The sequence below is a fragment of the Triturus cristatus genome, chromosome 10, assembly GCF_964204655.1.
Source record: "Triturus cristatus chromosome 10, aTriCri1.1, whole genome shotgun sequence".
Lineage (NCBI taxonomy): Eukaryota > Metazoa > Chordata > Amphibia > Caudata > Salamandridae > Triturus > Triturus cristatus.
In genome coordinates this window covers 854,660,422-854,674,102 of record NC_140593.1, presented here as the reverse complement: position 1 = coordinate 854,674,102, position 13,681 = coordinate 854,660,422, and the positions used below count along the sequence as shown (strand labels likewise).

The 13,681-nt window shown below is 46.9% G+C and overlaps 11 non-coding genes across 11 annotated transcripts; all 11 read left to right on the top strand.

The window, feature by feature from the left end:
- Window positions 1-600: 600 nt before the first annotated feature.
- On the top strand, window positions 601-673 carry TRNAV-UAC (transfer RNA valine (anticodon UAC)). The gene has a single exon. It is a non-coding gene; the product is annotated as a tRNA-Val (tRNA).
- A 1,260-nt stretch (window positions 674-1,933) lies between these two features.
- Window positions 1,934-2,045, top strand: TRNAL-CAA (transfer RNA leucine (anticodon CAA)). Its single transcript has 2 exons — window positions 1,934-1,971; window positions 2,000-2,045. It is a non-coding gene; the product is annotated as a tRNA-Leu (tRNA).
- A 1,908-nt stretch (window positions 2,046-3,953) lies between these two features.
- Window positions 3,954-4,025, top strand: TRNAP-AGG (transfer RNA proline (anticodon AGG)). The gene has a single exon. It is a non-coding gene; the product is annotated as a tRNA-Pro (tRNA).
- Window positions 4,026-4,411: 386 nt separating this feature from the next.
- TRNAV-AAC (transfer RNA valine (anticodon AAC)) lies at window positions 4,412-4,484 on the top strand. The gene has a single exon. It is a non-coding gene; the product is annotated as a tRNA-Val (tRNA).
- A 288-nt stretch (window positions 4,485-4,772) lies between these two features.
- TRNAL-CAA (transfer RNA leucine (anticodon CAA)) lies at window positions 4,773-4,884 on the top strand. Its single transcript has 2 exons — window positions 4,773-4,810; window positions 4,839-4,884. It is a non-coding gene; the product is annotated as a tRNA-Leu (tRNA).
- A 1,908-nt stretch (window positions 4,885-6,792) lies between these two features.
- On the top strand, window positions 6,793-6,864 carry TRNAP-AGG (transfer RNA proline (anticodon AGG)). Its single transcript has one exon. It is a non-coding gene; the product is annotated as a tRNA-Pro (tRNA).
- Window positions 6,865-7,250: 386 nt separating this feature from the next.
- TRNAV-AAC (transfer RNA valine (anticodon AAC)) lies at window positions 7,251-7,323 on the top strand. The gene has a single exon. It is a non-coding gene; the product is annotated as a tRNA-Val (tRNA).
- Window positions 7,324-7,611: 288 nt separating this feature from the next.
- Window positions 7,612-7,723, top strand: TRNAL-CAA (transfer RNA leucine (anticodon CAA)). Its single transcript has 2 exons — window positions 7,612-7,649; window positions 7,678-7,723. It is a non-coding gene; the product is annotated as a tRNA-Leu (tRNA).
- A 2,366-nt stretch (window positions 7,724-10,089) lies between these two features.
- On the top strand, window positions 10,090-10,162 carry TRNAV-AAC (transfer RNA valine (anticodon AAC)). Its single transcript has one exon. It is a non-coding gene; the product is annotated as a tRNA-Val (tRNA).
- A 1,794-nt stretch (window positions 10,163-11,956) lies between these two features.
- On the top strand, window positions 11,957-12,029 carry TRNAV-UAC (transfer RNA valine (anticodon UAC)). The gene has a single exon. It is a non-coding gene; the product is annotated as a tRNA-Val (tRNA).
- A 1,260-nt stretch (window positions 12,030-13,289) lies between these two features.
- Window positions 13,290-13,401, top strand: TRNAL-CAA (transfer RNA leucine (anticodon CAA)). Its single transcript has 2 exons — window positions 13,290-13,327; window positions 13,356-13,401. It is a non-coding gene; the product is annotated as a tRNA-Leu (tRNA).
- Window positions 13,402-13,681: the final 280 nt, after the last annotated feature.

Sequence of the window (13,681 nt, the reverse complement as noted above, 5' to 3'; positions counted from 1 at the left end):
CTTCCTTGCAAGAGTGAAAAAAACAACACCTTGAGAGAAAACATGACTTTGTGTGGTTCACATAGAGAGAGAGCAGCCAAATAGCCCTGCTTTGTTTCTGAAAGACGCATCAGAAATTGCTTAAAATGCCGACTGGGGAATCAGGCTCGTTGGTCTAGGGGTATGATTCTTGCTTCGGGTGCGAGAGGTCCCGTGTTCAAATCCCGGACGAGCCCATGCTGTGGAATTATTTTTAGGCTGCTTATTATATAGGGCCATTTCTTCTTTTCAATGCTATAAGACGCCGTGTATGGTGAGAAAGTTCCTTTCCCTCTATGCTATTTCCCACTTTTGGCGTATAGAATTTAAGTGCCGGACTTCTTTGCAACTGCTTTTCTGGGGTGGACCATCAGTGTAGGAAAATTAAATGCAAAGTGTTTTTCTAGTGTGGTTTCAGGTATGGTTTTAAAATCGCCTTTTGGAATAAAAGTGGTCCTCGTTCCTTTCTTCCAAAGAAAGAGATCGGGTAAGGAGGGTCCAACTTTGAGCTTCATGGACATTGGCCCTTGGTCTGTGCATTCCAGCCCACTACATGTCAAGAAGATTCCTGCAAGCGTGTCTGTTTCTGTAGTGTAGTGGTTATCACGTTCGCTTTACACGCGAAAGGTCCCTGGTTCGAGACCGGGCAGAAACAGCAGCTTTCTGTTTTTCACACAGTTTGCATTTACTCTCTCAACTTATAGGAAAGCTGAGATAATGGAAGCTGTCTATCCCTCACCAGCGTGACGTACTGTGCTCCAGGGGCATCAGTGACAGCTCAAAAAGAGAAGTGACGATAGTTTGAGCTATTCGTTTGCACGTCCTTGTGTACTGAAGGTTGGGCCTACTTCATGAAAGCAAGGCATGAGAGCAGAAATGGTTTTATTGACCTCACCGAGAGCATACACCTAGAACAAACAAAATGTCTGAAGGATAGAGGCATTTTCATTTCTTGTTCGATGACGGCCATGGAAAAGACAGCAACCATATTGCAGAAGAGAGCAACATGTGCAGTTGCTTGCTTTGGGTGAAGCATTCACTAACTCACTGCCAATAACCCCCGGAGCCGGTGCGAAAGGCGACTCTTGTGTGCCTCGGCTCGTTGGTCTAGGGGTATGATTCTCGCTTAGGGTGCGAGAGGTCCCGGGTTCATATCCCGGACGACCCCTTTTTCAGAGGTAAACATACGAATCCTACTCAAAACTCACAATGCCTGACTATTTCTCATTACACTCGCCGCATTGTTGCACAAAATATTTTGAACCTCATAAGAAACATGGATCACCATGCTTTTTCTGCCTTCATGCTTAGTCTGTGTGTGTCCCAGGTGATGCTTTCCCAAGCTGTACTTGCTGGCATTTAGGCATCAGATATTTGTCTGTCGATGCCTGCATAAGTCAATTTTTAATACGTCTAATTGCAAGCATGTTGGCTGATATCTCTGCAGTTTTCACACTTGCTCCTCGCTTTCTGAGTGGCTGCTGATACAGCAGAATAGAAGTAGAGAGAATCCTTGAGAGGAACCTTGCTCTAACAGTAAAACACAACAAGTGAGTTTCTGTAGTGTAGTGGTCATCACGTTCGCCTAACACGCGAAAGGTCCCCGGTTCGAGACCGAGCAGAAACACTGTGCATGAGCTGCTTTTATGTGCACCCTCTAAAACCTTATTATCTCAATGCAAGCTTAAGAAGAGGCGGTCCTTGAACCCAGCGAGCCGTGGGAAACTTCCTTTACTTTTGCAAGACGAAACAAAGTAATCCGCATCCATCAGTGGTCGCTCTTGTGCCTAGCTTTTTTTTTGTCATGCCATGTTGAATTGTGGGGTCTTTACACTTGTGACATTGCTGTGAACGTTGTAAGTGCAAACATTGGCAGGTGCAGTCAGAAGAGTCAGATCTGTGCACACCCAGGGCTGTCAGGATGGCCGAGTGGTCTAAGGCGCCAGACTCAAGAGAGCTTGATCTTCAGTTCAACTGAGACTTCTGGTCTCCTCATGGAGGCGTGGGTTCAAATCCCACTTCTGACAGGTTTCTTTTACACCCTTAAATCGTCCTGTTTTTTGCAGTGCATTCCCCACACACCACAATCTTTGCACGGACCTGTAACATATGACGAGAAATCCACCAACGATCAGGCTGGGCCCTCAATCACAATTCCATGTATTCCTGGAAGGGACACCTCAGGCACACCTTCTGTTAAATTTGCACTCCATCACACAAACTGCCGTGCTGGTTTCTCATTAAGCAGTTGATCCCATCTTTGTTGTGAGGCTCTCCTGCCACCTTTTGGGCGGAGAAGGCACTGTCCCTGCAACAACACAGGCAGACATGTTCAACAGGGCTTCCTGGTTATGTGGGAGGAGCAGATTGTCATTGGTCCCCACTTGCGAATTTTAATTTACATAAGGAAGACAGAGAGGTAGCTGGGAGTAGGCAGTACACACGGACATTGAACTCTATCTTGTGATTTGCAGCCAATTCTAGATTGAGGCAGGAGGAAAGGAGGTGACTTGCCCAAAAATGGCCATCCTGGGAATTCAGCCACCCTGGGGCTCCCAGGTTAGTGTTTCAGTCCTGCGAGCCACTCATATAAATCTCGCCTGATCGAGCCTGATCGAGCGCTGAGTGAGCGTGTTTGAATCCAAGAATCAAATGCCTCTGTCTTAGGAGCAAGAATTGGCAGGCCCTCCCTTGCATCTGGGGTGGAAGTCTATGGGGCAAGTGTCCAGGACTTGCAGAGGAGTACAAGTGCCAGAAAGTGCCTGCAGTTCTCATCAGCGCCTTTTTTCTGCTCTCTGGCAGCTAGGATATCGACTGATCCCTTCCTTGCAAGAGTGAAAAAAACAACACCTTGAGAGAAAACATGACTTTGTGTGGTTCACATAGAGAGAGAGCAGCCAAATAGCCCTGCTTTGTTTCTGAAAGACGCATCAGAAATTGCTTAAAATGCTGACTGGGCAATCAGGCTCGTTGGTCTAGGGGTATGATTCGCGCTTCGGGTGCGAGAGGTCCCGGGTTCAAATCCCGGACGAGCCCATGCTGTGGAATTATTTTTAGGCTGCTTATTATATAGGGCCATTTCTTCTTTTCAATGCTATAAGACGCCGTGTATGGTGATAAAGTTCCTTTCCCTCTACGCTATTTCCCACTTTTGGCGTATAGAATTTCAGTGCCGGACTTCTTTGCAACTGCTTTTCTGGGGTGGACCATCAGTGTAGGAAAATTAAATGCAAAGTGTTTTTCTAGTGTGGTTTCAGGTATGGTTTTAAAATCGCCTTTTGGAATAAAAGTGGTCCTCGTTCCTTTCTTCCAAAGAAAGAGATCGGGTAAGGAGGGTCCAACTTTGAGCTTCATTGACTTTGACCCTTGGTCTGTGCATTCCAGCCCACTACATGCCAAGAAGATTGCTGCAAGCGTGTCTGTTTCTGTAGTGTAGTGGTTATCACATTCGCTTTACTCGCGAAAGGTCCCTGGTTCGAGACCGGGCAGAAACAGCAGCTTTCTGTTTTTCACACAGTTTGCATTTACTCTCTCAACTTATAGGAAAGCTGAGATAATGGAAGCTGTCTATCCCTCACCAGCGTGACGTACTGTGCTCCAGGGGCATCAGTGACAGCTCAAAAAGAGAAGTGACGATAGATTGCGCTATTCGTTTGCACGTCCTTGTGTACTGAAGGTTGGGCCTACTTCATGAAAGCAAGGCATGAGAGCAGAAATGGTTTTATTGACCTCACCGAGAGCATACACCTAGAACAAACAAAATGTCTGAAGGATAGAGGCATTTTCATTTCTTGTTCGATGACGGCCATGGAAAAGACAGCAACCATATTGCAGAAGAGAGCAACATGTGCAGTTGCTTGCTTTGGGTGAAGCATTCACTAACTCGCTGCCAATAACCCCCGGAGCCGGTGCGAAAGGTGACTCTTGTGTGCCTCGGCTCGTTGGTCTAGGGGTATGATTCTCGCTTAGGGTGCGAGAGGTCCCGGGTTCAAATCCCGGACGAGCCCTTTTTCAGAGGTAAACATACGAATCCTACTCAAAACTCACAATGCCTGACTATTTCTCATTACACTCGCCGCATTGTTGCACAAAATATTTTGAACCTCATAAGAAACATGGATCACCATGCTTTTTCTGCCTTCATGCTTAGTCTGTGTGTGTCCCAGGTGATGCTTTCCCAAGCTGTACTTGCTGGCATTTAGGCATCAGATATTTGTCTGTCGATGCCTGCATAAGTCAATTTTTAATACGTCTAATTGCAAGCATGTTGGCTGATATCTCTGCAGTTTTCACACTTGCTCCTCGCTTTCTGAGTGGCTGCTGATACAGCAGAATAGAAGTAGAGAGAATCCTTGAGAGGAACCTTGCTCTAACAGTAAAACACAACAAGTGAGTTTCTGTAGTGTAGTGGTCATCACGTTCGCCTAACACGCGAAAGGTCCCCGGTTCGAGACCGGGCAGAAACACTGTGCATGAGCTGCTTTTATGTGCACCCTCTAAAACCTTATTATCTCAATGCAAGCTTAAGAAGAGGCGGTCCTTGAACCCAGCGAGCCGTGGGAAACTTCCTTTACTTTTGCAAGACGAAACAAAGTAATCCGCATCCATCAGTGGTCGCTCTTGTGCCTAGCTTTTTTTTTGTCATGCCATGTTGAATTGTGGGGTCTTTACACTTGTGACATTGCTGTGAACGTTGTAAGTGCAAACATTGGCAGGTGCAGTCAGAAGAGTCAGATCTGTGCACACCCAGGGCTGTCAGGATGGCCGAGTGGTCTAAGGCGCCAGACTCAAGAGAGCTTGATCTTCAGTGCAACTGAGACTTCTGGTCTCCTCATGGAGGCGTGGGTTCAAATCCCACTTCTGACAGGTTTCTTTTACACCCTTAAATCGTCCTGTTTTTTGCAGTGCATTCCCCACACACCACAATCTTTGCACGGACCTGTAACATATGACGAGAAATCCACCAACGATCAGGCTGGGCCCTCAATCACAATTCCATGTATTTCTGGAAGGGATACCTCAGGCACACCTTCCGTTAAATTTGCACTCCATCACACAAACTGCCGTGCTGGTTTCTCATTAAGCAGTTGATCCCATCTTTTTTGTGAGGCTCTCCTGCCACCTTTTGGGCAGAGAAGGCACTGTCCCTGCAACAACACAGGCAGACATGTTCAACAGGGCTTCCTGGTTATGTGGGAGGAGCAGATTGTCATTGGTCCCCCCTTGCGAATTTTAATTTACATAAGGAAGACAGAGAGGTAGCTGGGAGTAGGCAGTACACACAGACATTGAACTCTATCTTGTGATTTGCAGCCAATTCTAGATTGAGGCAGGAGGAAAGGAGGTGACTTGCCCAAAAATGGCCATCCTGGGAATTCAGCCACCCTGGGGCTCCCAGGTTAGTGTTTCAGTCCTGCGAGCCACTCATATAAATCTCGCCTGATCTCGCCTGATCGAGCGCTCAGTGAGCGTGTTTGAATCCAAGAATCAAATGCCTCTGTCTTAGGAGCAAGAATTGGCAGGCCCTCCCTTGCATCTGGGGTGGAAGTCTATGGGGCAAGTGTCCAGGACTTGCAGAGGAGTACAAGTGCCAGAAAGTGCCAGCAGTTCTCATCAGCGCCTTTTTTCTGCTCTCTGGCAGCTAGGATATCGACTGATCCCTTCCTTGCAAGAGTGAAAAAAACAACACCTTGAGAGAAAACATGACATTGTGTGGTTCACATAGAGAGAGAGCAGCCAAATAGCCCTGCTTTGTTTCTGAAAGACGCATCAGAAATTGCTTAAAATGCTGACTGGGGAATCAGGCTCGTTGGTCTAGGGGTATGATTCGCGCTTCGGGTGCGAGAGGTCCCGGGTTCAAATCCCGGACGATCCCATGCTGTGGAATTATTTTTAGGCTGCTTATTATATAGGGCCATTTCTTCTTTTCAATGCTATAAGACGCCGTGTATGGTGATAAAGTTCCTTTCCCTCTACGCTATTTCCCACTTTTGGCGTATAGAATTTCAGTGCCGGACTTCTTTGCAACTGCTTTTCTGGGGTGGACCATCAGTGTAGGAAAATTAAATGCAAAGTGTTTTTCTAGTGTGGTTTCAGGTATGGTTTTAAAATCGCCTTTTGGAATAAAAGTGGTCCTCGTTCCTTTCTTCCAAAGAAAGAGATCGGGTAAGGAGGGTCCAACTTTGAGCTTCATTGACATTGGCCCTTGGTCTGTGCATTCCAGCCCACTACATGCCAAGAAGATTCCTGCAAGCGTGTCTGTTTCTGTAGTGTAGTGGTTATCACGTTCGCTTTACACGCGAAAGGTCCCTGGTTCGAGGCTGGGCAGAAACAGCAGCTTTCTGTTTTTCACACAGTTTGCATTTACTCTCTCAACTTATAGGAAAGCTGAGATAATGGAAGCTGTCTATCCCTCACCAGCGTGACGTACTGTGCTCCAGGGGCATCAGTGACAGCTCAAAAAGAGAAGTGACGATAGATTGCGCTATTCGTTTGCACGTCCTTGTGTACTGAAGGTTGGGCCTACTTCATGAAAGCAAGGCATGAGAGCAGAAATGGTTTTATTGACCTCACCGAGAGCATACACCTAGAACAAACAAAATGCCTGAAGGATAGAGGCATTTTCATTTCTTGTTCGATGACGGCCATGGAAAAGACAGCAACCATATTGCAGAAGAGAGCAGCATGTGCAGTTGCTTGCTTTGGGTGAAGCATTCACTAACTCGCTGCCAATAACCCCCGGAGCCGGTGCAAAAAGCGACTCTTGTGTGCCTCGGCTCGTTGGTCTAGGGGTATGATTCTCGCTTAGGGTGCGAGAGGTCCCGGGTTCAAATCCCGGACGAGCCCTTTTTCAGAGGTAAACATACGAATCCTACTCAAAACTCACAATGCCTGACTATTTCTCATTACACTCGCCGCATTGTTGCACAAAATATTTTGAACCTCATAAGAAACATGGATCACCATGCTTTTTCTGCCTTCATGCTTAGTCTGTGTGTGTCCCAGGTGATGCTTTCCCAAGCTGTACTTGCTGGCATTTAGGCATCAGATATTTGTCTGTCGATGCCTGCATAAGTCAATTTTTAATACGTCTAATTGCAAGCATGTTGGCTGATATCTCTGCAGTTTTCACACTTGCTCCTCGCTTTCTGAGTGGCTGCTGATACAGCAGAATAGAAGTAGAGAGAATCCTTGAGAGGAACCTTGCTCTAACAGTAAACCACAGCAAGTGAGTTTCTGTAGTGTAGTGGTCATCACGTTCGCCTAACACGCGAAAGGTCCCCGGTTCGAGACCGGGCAGAAACACTGTGCATGAGATGCTTTTATGTGCACCCTCTAAAACCTTATTATCTCAATGCAAGCTTAAGAAGAGGCGGTCCTTGAACCCAGCGACCCGTGGGAAACTTCCTTTACTTTTGCAAGACGAAACAAAGTAATCCGCATCCATCAGTGGTCGCTCTTGTGCCTAGCTTTTTTTTTGTCATGCCATGTTGTATTGTGGGGTCTTTACACTTGTGACATTGCTGTGAACGTTGTAAGTGCAAACATTGGCAGGTGCAGTCAGAAGAGTCAGATCTGTGCACACCCAGGGCTGTCAGGATGGCCGAGTGGTCTAAGGCGCCAGACTCAAGAGAGCTTGATCTTCAGTGCAACTGAGACTTCTGGTCTCCTCATGGAGGCGTGGGTTCAAATCCCACTTCTGACAGGTTTCTTTTACACCGTTAAATCGTCCTGTTTTTTGCAGTGCATTCCCCACACACCACAATCTTTGCACGGACCTGTAACATATGACGAGAAATCCACCAACGATCAGGCTGGGCCCTCAATCACAATTCCATGTATTCCTGGAAGGGACACCTCAGGCACACCTTCTGTTAAATTTGCACTCCATCACACAAACTGCCGTGCTGGTTTCTCATTAAGCAGTTGATCCCATCTTTGTTGTGAGGCTCTCCTGCCACCTTTTGGGCGGAGAAGGCACTGTCCCTGCAACAACACAGGCAGACATGTTCAACAGGGCTTCCTGGTTATGTGGGAGGAGCAGATTGTCATTGGTCCCCACTTGCGAATTTTAATTTACATAAGGAAGACAGAGAGGTAGCTGGGAGTAGGCAGTACACACGGACATTGAACTCTATCTTGTGATTTGCAGCCAATTCTAGATTGAGGCAGGAGGAAAGGAGGTGACTTGCCCAAAAATGGCCATCCTGGGAATTCAGCCACCCTGGGGCTCCCAGGTTAGTGTTTCAGTCCTGCGAGCCACTCATATAAATCTCGCCTGATCGAGCCTGATCGAGCGCTGAGTGAGCGTGTTTGAATCCAAGAATCAAATGCCTCTGTCTTAGGAGCAAGAATTGGCAGGCCCTCCCTTGCATCTGGGGTGGAAGTCTATGGGGCAAGTGTCCAGGACTTGCAGAGGAGTACAAGTGCCAGAAAGTGCCTGCAGTTCTCATCAGCGCCTTTTTTCTGCTCTCTGGCAGCTAGGATATCGACTGATCCCTTCCTTGCAAGAGTGAAAAAAACAACACCTTGAGAGAAAACATGACTTTGTGTGGTTCACATAGAGAGAGAGCAGCCAAATAGCCCTGCTTTGTTTCTGAAATACGCATCAGAAATTGCTTAAAATGCCGACTGGGGAATCAGGCTCGTTGGTCTAGGGCTATGATTCTCGCTTCGGGTGCGAGAGGTCCCGGGTTCAAATCCCGGACAAGCCCATGCTGTGGAATTATTTTTAGGCTGCTTATTATATAGGGCCATTTCTTCTTTTCAATGCTATAAGACGCCGTGTATGGTGATAAAGTTCCTTTCCCTCTACGCTATTTCCCACTTTTGGCGTATAGAATTTCAGTGACGGACTTCTTTGCAACTGCTTTTCTGGGGTGGACCATCAGTGTAGGAAAATTAAATGCAAAGTGTTTTTCTAGTGTGGTTTCAGGTATGGTTTTAAAATCGCCTTTTGGAATAAAAGTGGTCCTCGTTCCTTTCTTCCAAAGAAAGAGATCGGGTAAGGAGGGTCCAACTTTGAGCTTCATGGACATTGGCCCTTGGTCTGTGCATTCCAGCCCACTACATGCCAAGAAGATTCCTGCAAGCGTGTCTGTTTCTGTAGTGTAGTGGTTATCACGTTCGCTTTACACGCGAAAGGTCCCTGGTTCAAGACAGGGCAGAAACAGCAGCTTTCTGTTTTTCACACAGTTTGCATTTACTCTCTCAACTTATAGGAAAGCTGAGATAATGGAAGCTGTCTATCCCTCACCAGCGTGATGTACTGTGCTCCAGGGGCATCAGTGACAGCTCAAAAAGAGAAGTGACGATAGTTTGCGCTATTCGTTTGCACGTCCTTGTGTACTGAAGGTTGGGCCTACTTCATGAAAGCAAGGCATGAGAGCAGAAATGGTTTTATTGACCTCACCGAGAGCATACACCTAGAACAAACAAAATGTCTGAAGGATAGAGGCATTTTCATTTCTTGTTCGATGACGGCCATGGAAAAGACAGCAACCATATTGCAGAAGAGAGCAGCATGTGCAGTTGCTTGCTTTGGGTGAAGCATTCACTAACTCGCTGCCAATAACCCCCGGAGCCGGTGCGAAAAGCGACTCTTGTGTGCCTCGGCTCATTGGTCTAGGGGTATGATTCTCGCTTAGGGTGCGAGAGGTCCCGGGTTCAAATCCCGGACGAGCCCTTTTTCAGAGGTAAACATACGAATCCTACTCAAAACTCACAATGCCTGACTATTTCTCATTACACTCGCCGCATTGTTGCACAAAATATTTTGAACCTCATAAGAAACATGGATCACCATGCTTTTTCTGCCTTCATGCTTAGTCTGTGTGTGTCCCAGGTGATGCTTTCCCAAGCTGTACTTGCTGGCATTTAGGCATCAGATATTTGTCTGTCGATGCCTGCATAAGTCAATTTTTAATACGTCTAATTGCAAGCATGTTGGCTGATATCTCTGCAGTTTTCACACTTGCTCCTCGCTTTCTGAGTGGCTGCTGATACAGCAGAATAGAAGTAGAGAGAATCCTTGAGAGGAACCTTGCTCTAACAGTAAAACACAGCAAGTGAGTTTCTGTAGTGTAGTGGTCATCACGTTCGCCTAACACGCGAAAGGTCCCCGGTTCGAGACCGGGCAGAAACACTGTGCATGAGCTGCTTTTATGTGCACTCTCTAAAACCTTATTATCTCAATGCAAGCTTAAGAAGAGGCGGTCCTTGAACCCAGCGAGCCGTGGGAAACTTCCTTTACTTTTGCAAGACGAAACAAAGTAATCCGCATCCATCAGTGGTCGCTCTTGTGCCTAGCTTTTTTTTTGTCATGCCATGTTGTATTGTGGGGTCTTTACACTTGTGACATTGCTGTGAACGTTGTAAGTGCAAACATTGGCAGGTGCAGTCAGAAGAGTCAGATCTGTGCACACCCAGGGCTGTCAGGATGGCCGAGTGGTCTAAGGCGCCAGACTCAAGAGAGCTTGATCTTCAGTGCAACTGAGACTTCTGGTCTCCTCATGGAGGTGTGGGTTCAAATCCCACTTCTGACAGGTTTATTTTACTCCCTTAAATCGTCCTGTTTTTTGCAGTGCATTCCCCACACACCACAATCTTTGCACGGACCTGTAACATATGACGAGAAATCCACCAACGATCAGGCTGGGCCCTCAATCACAATTCCATGTATTCCTGGAAGGGACACCTCAGGCACACCTTCTGTTAAATTTGCACTCCATCACACAAACTGCCGTGCTGGTTTCTCACTAAGCAGTTGATCCCATCTTTGTTGTGAGGCTCTCCTGCCACCTTTTGGGCGGAGAAGGCACTGTCCCTGCAACAACACAGGCAGACATGTTCAACAGGGCTTCCTGGTTATGTGGGAGGAGCTGATTGTCATTGGTCCCCACTTGCGAATTTTAATTTACATAAGGAAGACAGAGAGGTAGCTGGGAGTAGGCAGTACACACGGACATTGAACTCTATCTTGTGATTTGCAGCCAATTCTAGATTGAGGCAGGAGGAAAGGAGGTGACTTGCCCAAAAATGGCCATCCTGGGAATTCAGCCACCCTGGGGCTCCCAGGTTAGTGTTTCAGTCCTGCGAGCCACTCATATAAATCTCGCCTGATCTCGCCTGATCGAGCGCTCAGTGAGCGTGTTTGAATCCAAGAATCAAATGCCTCTGTCTTAGGAGCAAGAATTGGCAGGCCCTCCCTTGCATCTGGGGTGGAAGTCTATGGGGCAAGTGTCCAGGACTTGCAGAGGAGTACAAGTGCCAGAAAGTGCCTGCAGTTCTCATCAGCGCCTTTTTTCTGCTCTCTGGCAGCTAGGATATCGACTGATCCCTTCCTTGCAAGAGTGAAAAAAACAACACCTTGAGAGAAAACATGACTTTGTGTGGTTCACATAGAGAGAGAGCAGCCAAATAGCCCTGCTTTGTTTCTGAAAGACGCATCAGAAATTGCTTAAAATGCCGACTGGGGAATCAGGCTCGTTGGTCTAGGGGTATGATTCTTGCTTCGGGTGCGAGAGGTCCCGTGTTCAAATCCCGGACGAGCCCATGCTGTGGAATTATTTTTAGGCTGCTTATTATATAGGGCCATTTCTTCTTTTCAATGCTATAAGACGCCGTGTATGGTGAGAAAGTTCCTTTCCCTCTATGCTATTTCCCACTTTTGGCGTATAGAATTTAAGTGCCGGACTTCTTTGCAACTGCTTTTCTGGGGTGGACCATCAGTGTAGGAAAATTAAATGCAAAGTGTTTTTCTAGTGTGGTTTCAGGTATGGTTTTAAAATCGCCTTTTGGAATAAAAGTGGTCCTCGTTCCTTTCTTCCAAAGAAAGAGATCGGGTAAGGAGGGTCCAACTTTGAGCTTCATGGACATTGGCCCTTGGTCTGTGCATTCCAGCCCACTACATGTCAAGAAGATTCCTGCAAGCGTGTCTGTTTCTGTAGTGTAGTGGTTATCACGTTCGCTTTACACGCGAAAGGTCCCTGGTTCGAGACCGGGCAGAAACAGCAGCTTTCTGTTTTTCACACAGTTTGCATTTACTCTCTCAACTTATAGGAAAGCTGAGATAATGGAAGCTGTCTATCCCTCACCAGCGTGACGTACTGTGCTCCAGGGGCATCAGTGACAGCTCAAAAAGAGAAGTGACGATAGTTTGAGCTATTCGTTTGCACGTCCTTGTGTACTGAAGGTTGGGCCTACTTCATGAAAGCAAGGCATGAGAGCAGAAATGGTTTTATTGACCTCACCGAGAGCATACACCTAGAACAAACAAAATGTCTGAAGGATAGAGGCATTTTCATTTCTTGTTCGATGACGGCCATGGAAAAGACAGCAACCATATTGCAGAAGAGAGCAACATGTGCAGTTGCTTGCTTTGGGTGAAGCATTCACTAACTCACTGCCAATAACCCCCGGAGCCGGTGCGAAAGGCGACTCTTGTGTGCCTCGGCTCGTTGGTCTAGGGGTATGATTCTCGCTTAGGGTGCGAGAGGTCCCGGGTTCATATCCCGGACGACCCCTTTTTCAGAGGTAAACATACGAATCCTACTCAAAACTCACAATGCCTGACTATTTCTCATTACACTCGCCGCATTGTTGCACAAAATATTTTGAACCTCATAAGAAACATGGATCACCATGCTTTTTCTGCCTTCATGCTTAGTCTGTGTGTGTCCCAGGTGATGCTTTCCCAAGCTGTACTTGCTGGCATTTAGGCATCAGATATTTGTCTGTCGATGCCTGCATAAGTCAATTTTTAATACGTCTAATTGCAAGCATGTTGGCTGATATCTCTGCAGTTTTCACACTTGCTCCTCGCTTTCTGAGTGGCTGCTGATACAGCAGAATAGAAGTAGAGAGAATCCTTGAGAGGAACCTTGCTCTAACAGTAAAACACAACAAGTGAGTTTCTGTAGTGTAGTGGTCATCACGTTCGCCTAACACGCGAAAGGTCCCCGGTTCGAGACCGAGCAGAAACACTGTGCATGAGCTGCTTTTATGTGCACCCTCTAAAACCTTATTATCTCAATGCAAGCTTAAGAAGAGGCGGTCCTTGAACCCAGCGAGCCGTGGGAAACTTCCTTTACTTTTGCAAGACGAAACAAAGTAATCCGCATCCATCAGTGGTCGCTCTTGTGCCTAGCTTTTTTTTTGTCATGCCATGTTGAATTGTGGGGTCTTTACACTTGTGACATTGCTGTGAACGTTGTAAGTGCAAACATTGGCAGGTGCAGTCAGAAGAGTCAGATCTGTGCACACCCAGGGCTGTCAGGATGGCCGAGTGGTCTAAGGCGCCAGACTCAAGAGAGCTTGATCTTCAGTTCAACTGAGACTTCTGGTCTCCTCATGGAGGCGTGGGTTCAAATCCCACTTCTGACAGGTTTCTTTTACACCCTTAAATCGTCCTGTTTTTTGCAGTGCATTCCCCACACACCACAATCTTTGCACGGACCTGTAACATATGACGAGAAATCCACCAACGATCAGGCTGGGCCCTCAATCACAATTCCATGTATTCCTGGAAGGGACACCTCAGGCACACCTTCTGTTAAATTTGCACTCCATCACACAAACTGCCGTGCTGGTTTCTCATTAAGCAGTTGATCCCATCTTTGTTGTGAGGCTCTCCTGCCACCTTTTGGGCGGAGAAGGCACTGTC